Source organism: Musca autumnalis, unplaced genomic scaffold (genome assembly GCF_047663935.1).
Source record: "Musca autumnalis isolate F117 unplaced genomic scaffold, ASM4766393v1 scaffold_2, whole genome shotgun sequence".
In the NCBI taxonomy this organism is placed as follows: Eukaryota; Metazoa; Arthropoda; class Insecta; order Diptera; family Muscidae; genus Musca; species Musca autumnalis.
The window spans coordinates 26,005,358-26,017,090 of record NW_027411755.1 but is presented as its reverse complement, the minus strand read 5'-3'; the positions used below and the strand labels follow the sequence as shown (position 1 = coordinate 26,017,090).

The 11,733-nt window shown below is 34.1% G+C and overlaps 1 long non-coding RNA gene across 1 annotated transcript; it reads left to right on the top strand.

The window, feature by feature from the left end:
* Window positions 1-369: 369 nt before the first annotated feature.
* LOC141392470 (uncharacterized) lies at window positions 370-8,812 on the top strand. Its single transcript, XR_012409792.1, has 3 exons — window positions 370-389; window positions 459-643; window positions 8,318-8,812. It is a non-coding gene; the product is annotated as an uncharacterized lncRNA (long non-coding RNA).
* The last annotated feature ends 2,921 nt before the right edge of the window (window positions 8,813-11,733 follow it).

Below are 11,733 nucleotides of genomic sequence, written 5' to 3'. Positions count from 1 at the left end.
TTCATTTATTGAGTTACCGAAAAAAATCTGTCAAGTTAAAATGCAAAATTATGAAAAGTTCAAATAAACATTGGCATCACTTTTCCTATCGGTAGAACTTTGCGACTACAATTTTTTGGTCGCTACCTTACAGGAAAATATCGTTAATTACCGAAACTGTAAGCATTTTAATGTTACCGATTTTTGTCGGTAACTCAAAAATGAGTTAGAGAGTAGCCCTACTGCTCGTCTAAAAAGACTTTCTTCTGTATAAGACCTGTCATGGTAACCCTGTTAGCGTTTTATTACTCTTCTATATGTGGCTGTGGCACGTGACCACATTAAAATATAGATATTTTGAGTGGAGTTACTAGCTACAAAATTTTAAAGAAAACAACACAATTTTCCAGGTTTGTCATAAATTGAAAGTTTATTCTGCGCTGAAGATTTTTTTAATTTAGTAGTACTTCGGACATTAGAATTGACAGAGGTTGCGGTGCATAATATGTTAAACATTGTTATAACAGAAGAAGAAGTTTGCGATAAGAATTACCTAACGAAAGGATTAGCGTATATGTTAATTCCTTGGGAGTGGAGCAATGAGAAGAACCGCCACTAAGATTTTGGATATTATTCTGAATGCATTTGTTATAGAGATATACAGGTGAGATATTGCGGGAATGTTTCAACAATGAAATAAAAAGCCGATAAACATTATGGTTAACAAAATAATTTAATGGATTAAGTGTTTTAAGGGAAGTTTGATACTTTACTAAATAGTCTGAAGCGGGTTTGATATTCTATAGAGTAGTTTACGATTCGTTTTATGTTTGATAATGATGTCTGATGAATAATAGAGTGGTATGATTGACGTTTGATAATAAGCAAAGAAGTTTGAAGTTTAATGAAAAGGTTTAAAAGAAGTTTGAGGGTCGAGTAAGTAGTTTGAAGCGAGTTTGCCAGCTGCTTGCTATTTGATAAGGAACTCTGAGGCTTAACACATTGTTTTAATGGAAGTTTGCTAATAGGTAAAGAAGTTTGAAGCTTGAGGAAATAGTATAAAGGAAGTTTGTAATGTACACGAAACAAGTCGAGATGCTTTGTCAAAATATACTTGGTTTTATTGCATCGTAGAGTTTAGAGAGACGTAGGACTGCGGGAGCCTTCTATCGCTAGCACTAGTCGGGTGGGGGGTTCGGGCCTATTCTCACTAAACCACTTATCCATTACATGAATTACATTTTTATTACAGACTCCCTTTTAAAAAAAAAATAAAAAAAACAAAGACCAAAACCAATCGATGGCAAAGGTGGAAAATTAGATTAAATTATGAATTAGTGGAAAATTGGAATTGTCGAATTTCACATTTACTTTATATTTACAATATATTCCCCCCTGATGTTATTGGGGAATGTGCTTCATTACCCACACCTACCTATGTTCCTTACACACAAAATATAATTTTTACAGGAACCCCAAAATGGCACTAACTCTACCTACTTACGATCTCATCTCTCGGGAAGAAAACATTGGGAAACGTTTAGCAAATCATTTTTGATTGAGTAACAAATTTATTCAAGGCATAATAAGAAATCTGCTTAAAATTCAGGATTTATGTTTTCTTAATTAATAATCATAATTAGACTTTATGACATAATTCATAACAAAATATATATAACAAGTTAGATTGTGATATAATTATTCTTAGTTGATAGGATTTGTAAATTTATATTCCACAGACTATGAATTGAATTGTATGGTTATTTGTATAATTATCGTTAAAGAGGAGAATAAAGGCAATATCTAAACTCAATAGAGGGTTAAGATACACAAAAGATCGTATTATGCAATCAAAACAAAGAATGATCAAAATTTGCATAACAAGCATAAAGTGAAAATAAGACCACAAAAAAAAAAAAACAACAATAAAACAGCTTGAAGTTCAATGACACTTTCAATCTGTTAGTTATCATTACATTATCAGAATTTAATATTCTGCTACCTATGATTACATGATAATTATGATTGCTCTGTTAATTTTGATCAGATGTTAAAATGGATTGTGACTTGGATATTGCTTTCACTCTCTCTCCACAAAATCTATGGGCAAGAAAATGAAAAGTAAATCTAGGCAAGTAACGATTGGACAATGGAAGAAAGTTTGTTTACATATTTACTTTGTCATGTACTTACATATTATAAAGAAGAATAAAAACTCACCAACAAAATTCCATTAGCGTATGAAGGCCTTCAAGACGAATGGTGTTGTTGTTGTTACAGTTGATTTTTGCTATAAAAAGGGCGTAGCAATGCAATCATAAGACTTGCATAGATTCAGCTTTTGTAAATTAATGATTTCAAATTTGATTGAAATATATGCTTATTTATAGTACGTTTATATCTAACCGGATTTAAAAAACCCACTGGGTTTTAAATGTCAATTCCATTACATATACGTCAAACAAATCCTCATAAAGAAGGTTAACCCCGCAAAAAGCTCTAATATAAACAGCATATTATAATAGTTACGTATTCACTTTTGTGTGTATTATATGATAATTCCTTAGAGTAAAATTCTTAATACAGCCATCGACATTATTGCGTAGTAGTCCGCATGGGGTAATAAAAAAAATGCATAAGCTTCCTCTGGGAAATGCTTCTTTTTAAAGGTTGATGTTTCTATGATGATTCTGGACAAACTTTAATAATCTCGTTGATTTGGAGGGTGAAATCACTGCACATGAGGTTTGATGTTAATGTCCGGGACTGTAGATTACTTTGCAAGTGGTTGGCAGACATCAACATTTAGGTTATGATGCGTTGAAGGTTAGAAAAAAAAAACGGGCACACGTTGATCATACAAAAAATGGCGTTTCATTGCCGATTGCTGATTATAAATTTATGCGATGGACGTGGATTGGAAAATTAAGTGACATACACTTTTCCGTTTGCCAAATATTTTCAATTTGATGATGTCGCTAAGACGATTCCGGATATAGTTTGTTGTACCTGCCCAAAATCACTTAGACAAAAAAAATGGCGTCCATTTCAGGTTATGAAATTTTATAGTGATTCAGAATTTAGGTTTTCCACAAAAAAGATGCCCCAGATCGTCACTGCCCTGTGGGAAGCCACGACCTGGGTTGACAACTGTCTGGAACAGGATAGAGGTTAACCAAACGTATTGTGATCCTATTTATATGGTTATACGTCAGACGAATAGCCACGAAATAGCGTGGTAGTTTAAGCGTTGATTGGTTATTCCTAGCAAAGGAAAAATATGGCCTAAGTATTACCATAAAACTGAGGAATTTTTTTATTTTGTGTTACCTTTGAAATTTTTGGCAGGGAACTGGAAATTTTAATTTGATTTGCAATCCAGGCGAAATAATATTATTCCGATATTTCTCTTCGTATTTTAATAATGTAAAACTAATTCGTGCACACTTTTTTTAAAAATTCACTGTGTGAAAAATGGAATGATTTGTAATTACCACGATGTGATCACTTTTAAATCTTCAAGAAAAAGAATTTGTAGGAGTGTGAAACTCCATGAGGAAAGTTATGACGCTGTATTAAGTTGGAGAATCGATAATATAGCGTAGAAGGAGGAGGATAAAAACGATATCGATTATATTTAGTACCGTACGATTGGCCGAAATTTATCCCGCAGAAGGTTTTTGCAATGACTCTCAAACTTTAACCACTTTTGATTGCTTATATTTTGTATATATTTTAAAAACTTTTATATTTCCAAATATTGTGTATATTTCCAATCCTTTTTTATATATTTATATAATAATATTTGCAATAAAAATTAGCATCTCAACACGTTGTGATATGATACAAGGCATAATTTGTCACTTTGAATTATTTGCATTCCTCCAAAAGGCTTATTAAACAACTGATTTGATAAACATTAGAACAATTGCGAGCAGGTAGATGCAAAGAAGAATAAAAAAAAAATAAATAAAAGGCAGAGAGAATGATCATCAATTATGATCGGGTATTAACAGTGAAGGTCAGGGTATAAACACCAGAATGAAATTTGTTGTTGGTGTAATGCAAAATGAGTAATACACATTGATGTTATTTGCATGATTATTGTATTACCTCTTATGTTCTCAGTGACTGGTGATTGATCCCACTACACTGTAGTAAAAAAGTATGCGATATCTAGCAACATTATTTTTTTTTTAATTTATATTTCCATCAGACAATAATTTTTTTTTTTTTTTTTTTTTTTTTTTTTTTTTGCAAAGGACGTCATTACAAGTTATATGGTGCACTAAGTAGTTAGAAGCGGGTTTGATATTCTATAAACTAGGTTGCTAGTCATTTGATGTTCGATAACAAAGTCTAATACCTAACGGAGGGGTTCGATTATAGTTTGATACTAAGCAAAGAAGTTTGAAGCTTGATGAAAAGGTTTAAAAGAAGTTTGATGGTCGAGTAAGTAGTCTGAAGCGAGTTTGCCAGCTGCTTGCTATTTGATAAGGAACTCTGAGGCTTAACACATTGTTTTAATGGAAGTTTGCTAATAGGTAAAGAAGTTTGAAGCTTGATGAAATAGTCTAAAGGAAGTTATATGGTTCACTAAGTAGTTAGAAGCGGGTTTGATATTCTATAACCTAGGTTGCTAGTCATTTGATGTTCGATAACAAAATCTAATGCCTAACGGAGGGGTTCGATTATAGTTTGATACTAAGCAAAGAAGTTTGAAGCTTGATGAAAAGGTTTAAAAGATGTTTGATGGTTGACTAGGTAGTCTGAAGCGGGTTTAATGTTCTATAAACTAGTTTTCTAGCCATTTGATGTTCGATAACGAAGTCTAATGCCTAATGGAGGTGTTCGATTATAGTTTGATACTAAGCAAAGGAGTTTGAAGCTTGATGAAAGGTTTAAAATAAGTTTGATGGTTGACTAAGTATTCTTATGTTCGATAACGAAGTCTAATGCCCGACGGAGGGGTTCGATGGTAGTTTGATACCACGCAACGATGTTTGAAGCTTGATAAAGGTTTAAAAAAAATTTGATGGTTGAGTAAGTATTCTTATGTTCGACAAGAAGTCTAATGCCTAACGGAGTGGTTCGATGGTAGTTTGATACTAAGCAAAGAAGTTTGAAGCTTGATGAAAAGGTACAAAACAAGTCTGGTGGTTGACTAAGTAGTCTGAAGCGAGTTTGCCAGCTGCTTGCTATTCGGTGAGGAAGTCTAAGGCTTAACACATTGCTTTAATGGAAGTTTGATATCACGTAAAGAAGTTTGAAGCTTGATGAAAAGGTTTAAAATAAGTTTGATGGTTGAGTAAGTAGTCTGAAGCGAGTTTGCAATTTGCTTGCTAATCGATAAGGAACTCTGAGGCTTAACACATTGCTTTAATGGAAGTTTGCTAATAGTTAAAGAAGTTTGAAGCTTGAGGCAATAGTCTAAAGGAAGTTATATGGTTCCCTAAGTAGTTAGAATATGAACTATTTTTATTTGTCTAATGCCTAACGGAGTGGTTCGATTGTAGTTTGATACTACCTAAAGAAGTTCGAAGCTTGATGAAAAGGGTTAAAAGAAGTTTGCTGGTCGAGTAAGTAGCTTGAACCAAGTTTGCAATCTGCTTGCTAATCGATAAGGAACTCTGAGGCTTAACACATTGCTTTAATGCGAGTTTGCTAATAGTTAAAGAAGTTTGAAGCTTGAGGTAATAGTCTAAAGGAAGTTATATGGTTCACAAAGTAGTTAGAAGCGGGTTTGATATTCTTTAAACTAGGTTGCTAGTCATTTGATGTTCGATAACAAAGTATAATGCCTAACGGAGTGGTTCGATTGTTGTTTGATACTACGTAAAGAAGTTTGAAGCTTGATGAAAAGGTTTAAAAGAAGTTTGATGGTTGACAAAGTTGTCTGAAGCGAGATTGTCAGCTGCTTGCTATTCGATAAGGAAGTCTGAGGCTTAACACATTGCAATGGATGTTTGCAAATAGGTAAAGAAGTTTGATGTTCTATAAACTAGGTTGCTAGGCATTTGATGTTCGATAACAAAGTCTAATGCCTAACGGAGTGGTTCGATTGTAATTTGATACTACGTAAAGAAGTTTGAAGTTTAATGAAAAGGTTTAAAAGAAGTTTGATGGTCGAGTAAGTAGCTTGAACCGAGTTTGCAATCTGCTTGCTAATCGATAAGGAACTCTGAAGCTTAACACATTGCTTTAATGAAAGTTTGCTAATAGTTAAAGAAGTTTGAAGCTTGAGGTAATAGTCTAAAGGATGTTATATGGTTCACAAAGTAGTTAGAAGCGGGTTTGATATTCTTTAAACTAGGTTGCTGGTCATTTGATGTTCGATAACAAAGTCTAATGCCTAACGGAGTGGTTGGATTGTTGTTTGATACTACGTAAAGAAGTTTGAAGATTGATGAAAAAGTTTAAAAGAAGTTTGATGGTTGACAAAGTAGTCTGAAGCGAGTTTAATGTTCTATAAACTAGTTTGCTAGTCGTATGATGCTTGATGACGAACTGTTATTCCAAACAGAGTGGATTTTTTGGAGTTTGTTACTAGGCAAAAAAGTTTGAAGCTTGAGGAAATATGTAGTCTAAAGGAACTTATATGGTTGAATAAGTAGTTGGAAGCGAATTTGCGAGCCGTTTGCTAGTCGACAGAGAAGTCTGAGGGATAACACATAGCTTCAAATGGAAGTTTGCTACTGGTAAAGTAGTTTAAAGCTGGAAAAAATAGTCTTTAGGATGTTATATAGTTGACTAAGTAGTTGGAAGCGGGTTTGATATTCCCTAAAGTAGTTTGCCAGTCGTTTGATGTTCGATAATGAAGTCTTATGCCCAACAGAGTGGTTTGATTGAACTTTGGTACTTGACAAAGAAGTTTGATGAAGTGGTTTAAAGAAAGTTTGATGTGTGACTAAGTAGTTTGAAGCGGATGAAGTGGTTCAAAGGAAGTTTGATGCTTGATAAAGTAGTCTGAAGTTGGGTTAATATTATATAAAGTAGTTTGCTAGTCGTTTGACATTCGATAATGATGTACGATGCTTAATAAAGTGGTTTGATTGAAGTTTGTTACTGGAAAAAGACGTTTGAAGCTTGATGAATTGGTTTAATGGAAGTTTGATGCTATACAAAGCAATCTGAAGCGGGTTTGAAATCCTATAGAGTAGTTTGTCAGTTGTTTGATGTTCTATAAAGAATTCTGATGCTTAACAAAGTGGTTTGACGGAACTTTGATACCTATCAAAGAATTTTGAAAGTAGTTTGATATTGAATAAACAAGTCTAATGTTTATTGGAGTAATTTTATGGAAGTTTTATACTAAGAACATATGTTTGAAGCTTGCTGAAATAGTCTGAGAAAGTTTGATGCTTGACTAATTAGTTTGAAGCGAGTTTGACGTTGAAGTTTGATACAGGCAATTAAATTTGAAGCTTGATGAAATTGCGTAAAGAAGTTTATTGCCTGAATAAATAGTTTGAGGCGGGTTCGATGTGCGATAAAACCTTCTGTCTGATGCTTAAAACAGTAGTTTAATGGATGTTAGATACTTAGGTAAGTAGGAGGTTTGATGCTTGACTAACGACCTGTTTCACTAAGACGATTCGAATACACATTCTTTCGAGCTACTACCAAACTTCGTTTTTTTTTAATATTTGTATTGTTTTATTTTCAATCCAACAAACATTTCCTACGACAGCAGGAGTATGGTAGTATTTCGAACAAATTCGTCTTAGAGAAACAGGCCACAAATTGTAGGAAGCGGTTTTGAAATTCGATTAAGATGTTTGCGAGACATTTTGTTTATTTAGTATATATTAACAGGTATAATTTATATATCCCGCGAAGCTTGTCGCTAATCTGCGATTAAGAAGTTCGAAGCCTAACAAAGTGGTTTCATGGAAGGGCTTGATGCTAAACAAAGAAGTTTGGCACTTAACAAAGTGGTTCCACAAATGTGTTTGATGTTAGACAATGAAGTTTGAAGCTCGGTAAAATAGTCTGAAGAAAGTTTGGTGCTTCACAAAGTAATTAGAATGGAATTGATTGCCAACCTTACCGTTAAGGCAGCTTTTCGCTTACGTCTTATTTTTTTTATAGAATTCAGGGTTTTCTTGGCAGTATCCCTTGGCTTTGCCCAAGATTCTCGTACGGTGTTTACCTTTTTTAAAAATTTCCATATCCCTTTGCCACTCTCCGGCAAATGATTCACAGAATAGTCTTCCTTGCCTTTTTTCAAAAATAATTTTTTTGTCTAAATAAAACATAGTCGGCTATACCGACTACCCTCAAACCTACTTCCTTATGTTAAACTAAATCGATGACTCTTTCCTTTTCGTCTTTTCAGCGTATGGTGGTCGTAACCCGTATTTATGGCAAGCTTTACGGGATTTCAAACAATCAATTATCTCTTCACATAATAGCTTAAAATGTCATATTAATTACAACCTTGTTCCCCACCCTCCCGCATCAAACCCTGCGTAGGTTTCAAAATTAATTATTAGTTAATCGAAACCAAATAAAAGATAATCAATTTAGAATGGCATCAGTCGGCAGTTATCATGGGACAACTATTACAAATTGTTCTATTAGCGGAATTATTTATTCATGGCTTGGCCATGGATACAAATTCGACTAACAAATCCGGAAGAGATGGAAACAATTTTAAGTTGGAAAATTTGCTGGGAAATATATACAAGGAGAAGAAATTTGAAACATTGTTGCTGGTGGCGGATCAAGAGAGTCTAAAGGATATTCTCATGGAGGACACTTTTAACTTGATTCAGTTACCCCTGGTCCTGCCCAAAATGAGTAATACACATTGATGTTATTTGCATGATTATTGTATTACCTCTTATGTTCTCAGTGACTGGTGATTGATCCCACTACACTGTAGTAAAAAAGTATGCGATATCTAGCAACATTATTTTTTTTTTAATTTATATTTCCATCAGACAATAATTTTTTTTTTTTTTTTTTTTTTTTTTTTTTTTTTGCAAAGGACGTCATTACAAGTTATATGGTGCACTAAGTAGTTAGAAGCGGGTTTGATATTCTATAAACTAGGTTGCTAGTCATTTGATGTTCGATAACAAAGTCTAATACCTAACGGAGGGGTTCGATTATAGTTTGATACTAAGCAAAGAAGTTTGAAGCTTGATGAAAAGGTTTAAAAGAAGTTTGATGGTCGAGTAAGTAGTCTGAAGCGAGTTTGCCAGCTGCTTGCTATTTGATAAGGAACTCTGAGGCTTAACACATTGTTTTAATGGAAGTTTGCTAATAGGTAAAGAAGTTTGAAGCTTGATGAAATAGTCTAAAGGAAGTTATATGGTTCACTAAGTAGTTAGAAGCGGGTTTGATATTCTATAACCTAGGTTGCTAGTCATTTGATGTTCGATAACAAAATCTAATGCCTAACGGAGGGGTTCGATTATAGTTTGATACTAAGCAAAGAAGTTTGAAGCTTGATGAAAAGGTTTAAAAGATGTTTGATGGTTGACTAGGTAGTCTGAAGCGGGTTTAATGTTCTATAAACTAGTTTTCTAGCCATTTGATGTTCGATAACGAAGTCTAATGCCTAATGGAGGTGTTCGATTATAGTTTGATACTAAGCAAAGGAGTTTGAAGCTTGATGAAAGGTTTAAAATAAGTTTGATGGTTGACTAAGTATTCTTATGTTCGATAACGAAGTCTAATGCCCGACGGAGGGGTTCGATGGTAGTTTGATACCACGCAACGATGTTTGAAGCTTGATAAAGGTTTAAAAAAAATTTGATGGTTGAGTAAGTATTCTTATGTTCGACAAGAAGTCTAATGCCTAACGGAGTGGTTCGATGGTAGTTTGATACTAAGCAAAGAAGTTTGAAGCTTGATGAAAAGGTACAAAACAAGTCTGGTGGTTGACTAAGTAGTCTGAAGCGAGTTTGCCAGCTGCTTGCTATTCGGTGAGGAAGTCTAAGGCTTAACACATTGCTTTAATGGAAGTTTGATATCACGTAAAGAAGTTTGAAGCTTGATGAAAAGGTTTAAAATAAGTTTGATGGTTGAGTAAGTAGTCTGAAGCGAGTTTGCAATTTGCTTGCTAATCGATAAGGAACTCTGAGGCTTAACACATTGCTTTAATGGAAGTTTGCTAATAGTTAAAGAAGTTTGAAGCTTGAGGCAATAGTCTAAAGGAAGTTATATGGTTCCCTAAGTAGTTAGAATATGAACTATTTTTATTTGTCTAATGCCTAACGGAGTGGTTCGATTGTAGTTTGATACTACCTAAAGAAGTTCGAAGCTTGATGAAAAGGGTTAAAAGAAGTTTGCTGGTCGAGTAAGTAGCTTGAACCAAGTTTGCAATCTGCTTGCTAATCGATAAGGAACTCTGAGGCTTAACACATTGCTTTAATGCGAGTTTGCTAATAGTTAAAGAAGTTTGAAGCTTGAGGTAATAGTCTAAAGGAAGTTATATGGTTCACAAAGTAGTTAGAAGCGGGTTTGATATTCTTTAAACTAGGTTGCTAGTCATTTGATGTTCGATAACAAAGTATAATGCCTAACGGAGTGGTTCGATTGTTGTTTGATACTACGTAAAGAAGTTTGAAGCTTGATGAAAAGGTTTAAAAGAAGTTTGATGGTTGACAAAGTTGTCTGAAGCGAGATTGTCAGCTGCTTGCTATTCGATAAGGAAGTCTGAGGCTTAACACATTGCAATGGATGTTTGCAAATAGGTAAAGAAGTTTGATGTTCTATAAACTAGGTTGCTAGGCATTTGATGTTCGATAACAAAGTCTAATGCCTAACGGAGTGGTTCGATTGTAATTTGATACTACGTAAAGAAGTTTGAAGTTTAATGAAAAGGTTTAAAAGAAGTTTGATGGTCGAGTAAGTAGCTTGAACCGAGTTTGCAATCTGCTTGCTAATCGATAAGGAACTCTGAAGCTTAACACATTGCTTTAATGAAAGTTTGCTAATAGTTAAAGAAGTTTGAAGCTTGAGGTAATAGTCTAAAGGATGTTATATGGTTCACAAAGTAGTTAGAAGCGGGTTTGATATTCTTTAAACTAGGTTGCTGGTCATTTGATGTTCGATAACAAAGTCTAATGCCTAACGGAGTGGTTGGATTGTTGTTTGATACTACGTAAAGAAGTTTGAAGATTGATGAAAAAGTTTAAAAGAAGTTTGATGGTTGACAAAGTAGTCTGAAGCGAGTTTAATGTTCTATAAACTAGTTTGCTAGTCGTATGATGCTTGATGACGAACTGTTATTCCAAACAGAGTGGATTTTTTGGAGTTTGTTACTAGGCAAAAAAGTTTGAAGCTTGAGGAAATATGTAGTCTAAAGGAACTTATATGGTTGAATAAGTAGTTGGAAGCGAATTTGCGAGCCGTTTGCTAGTCGACAGAGAAGTCTGAGGGATAACACATAGCTTCAAATGGAAGTTTGCTACTGGTAAAGTAGTTTAAAGCTGGAAAAAATAGTCTTTAGGATGTTATATAGTTGACTAAGTAGTTGGAAGCGGGTTTGATATTCCCTAAAGTAGTTTGCCAGTCGTTTGATGTTCGATAATGAAGTCTTATGCCCAACAGAGTGGTTTGATTGAACTTTGGTACTTGACAAAGAAGTTTGATGAAGTGGTTTAAAGAAAGTTTGATGTGTGACTAAGTAGTTTGAAGCGGATGAAGTGGTTCAAAGGAAGTTTGATGCTTGATAAAGTAGTCTGAAGTTGGGTTAATATTATATAAAGTAGTTTGCTAGTCGTTTGACATTCGATAATG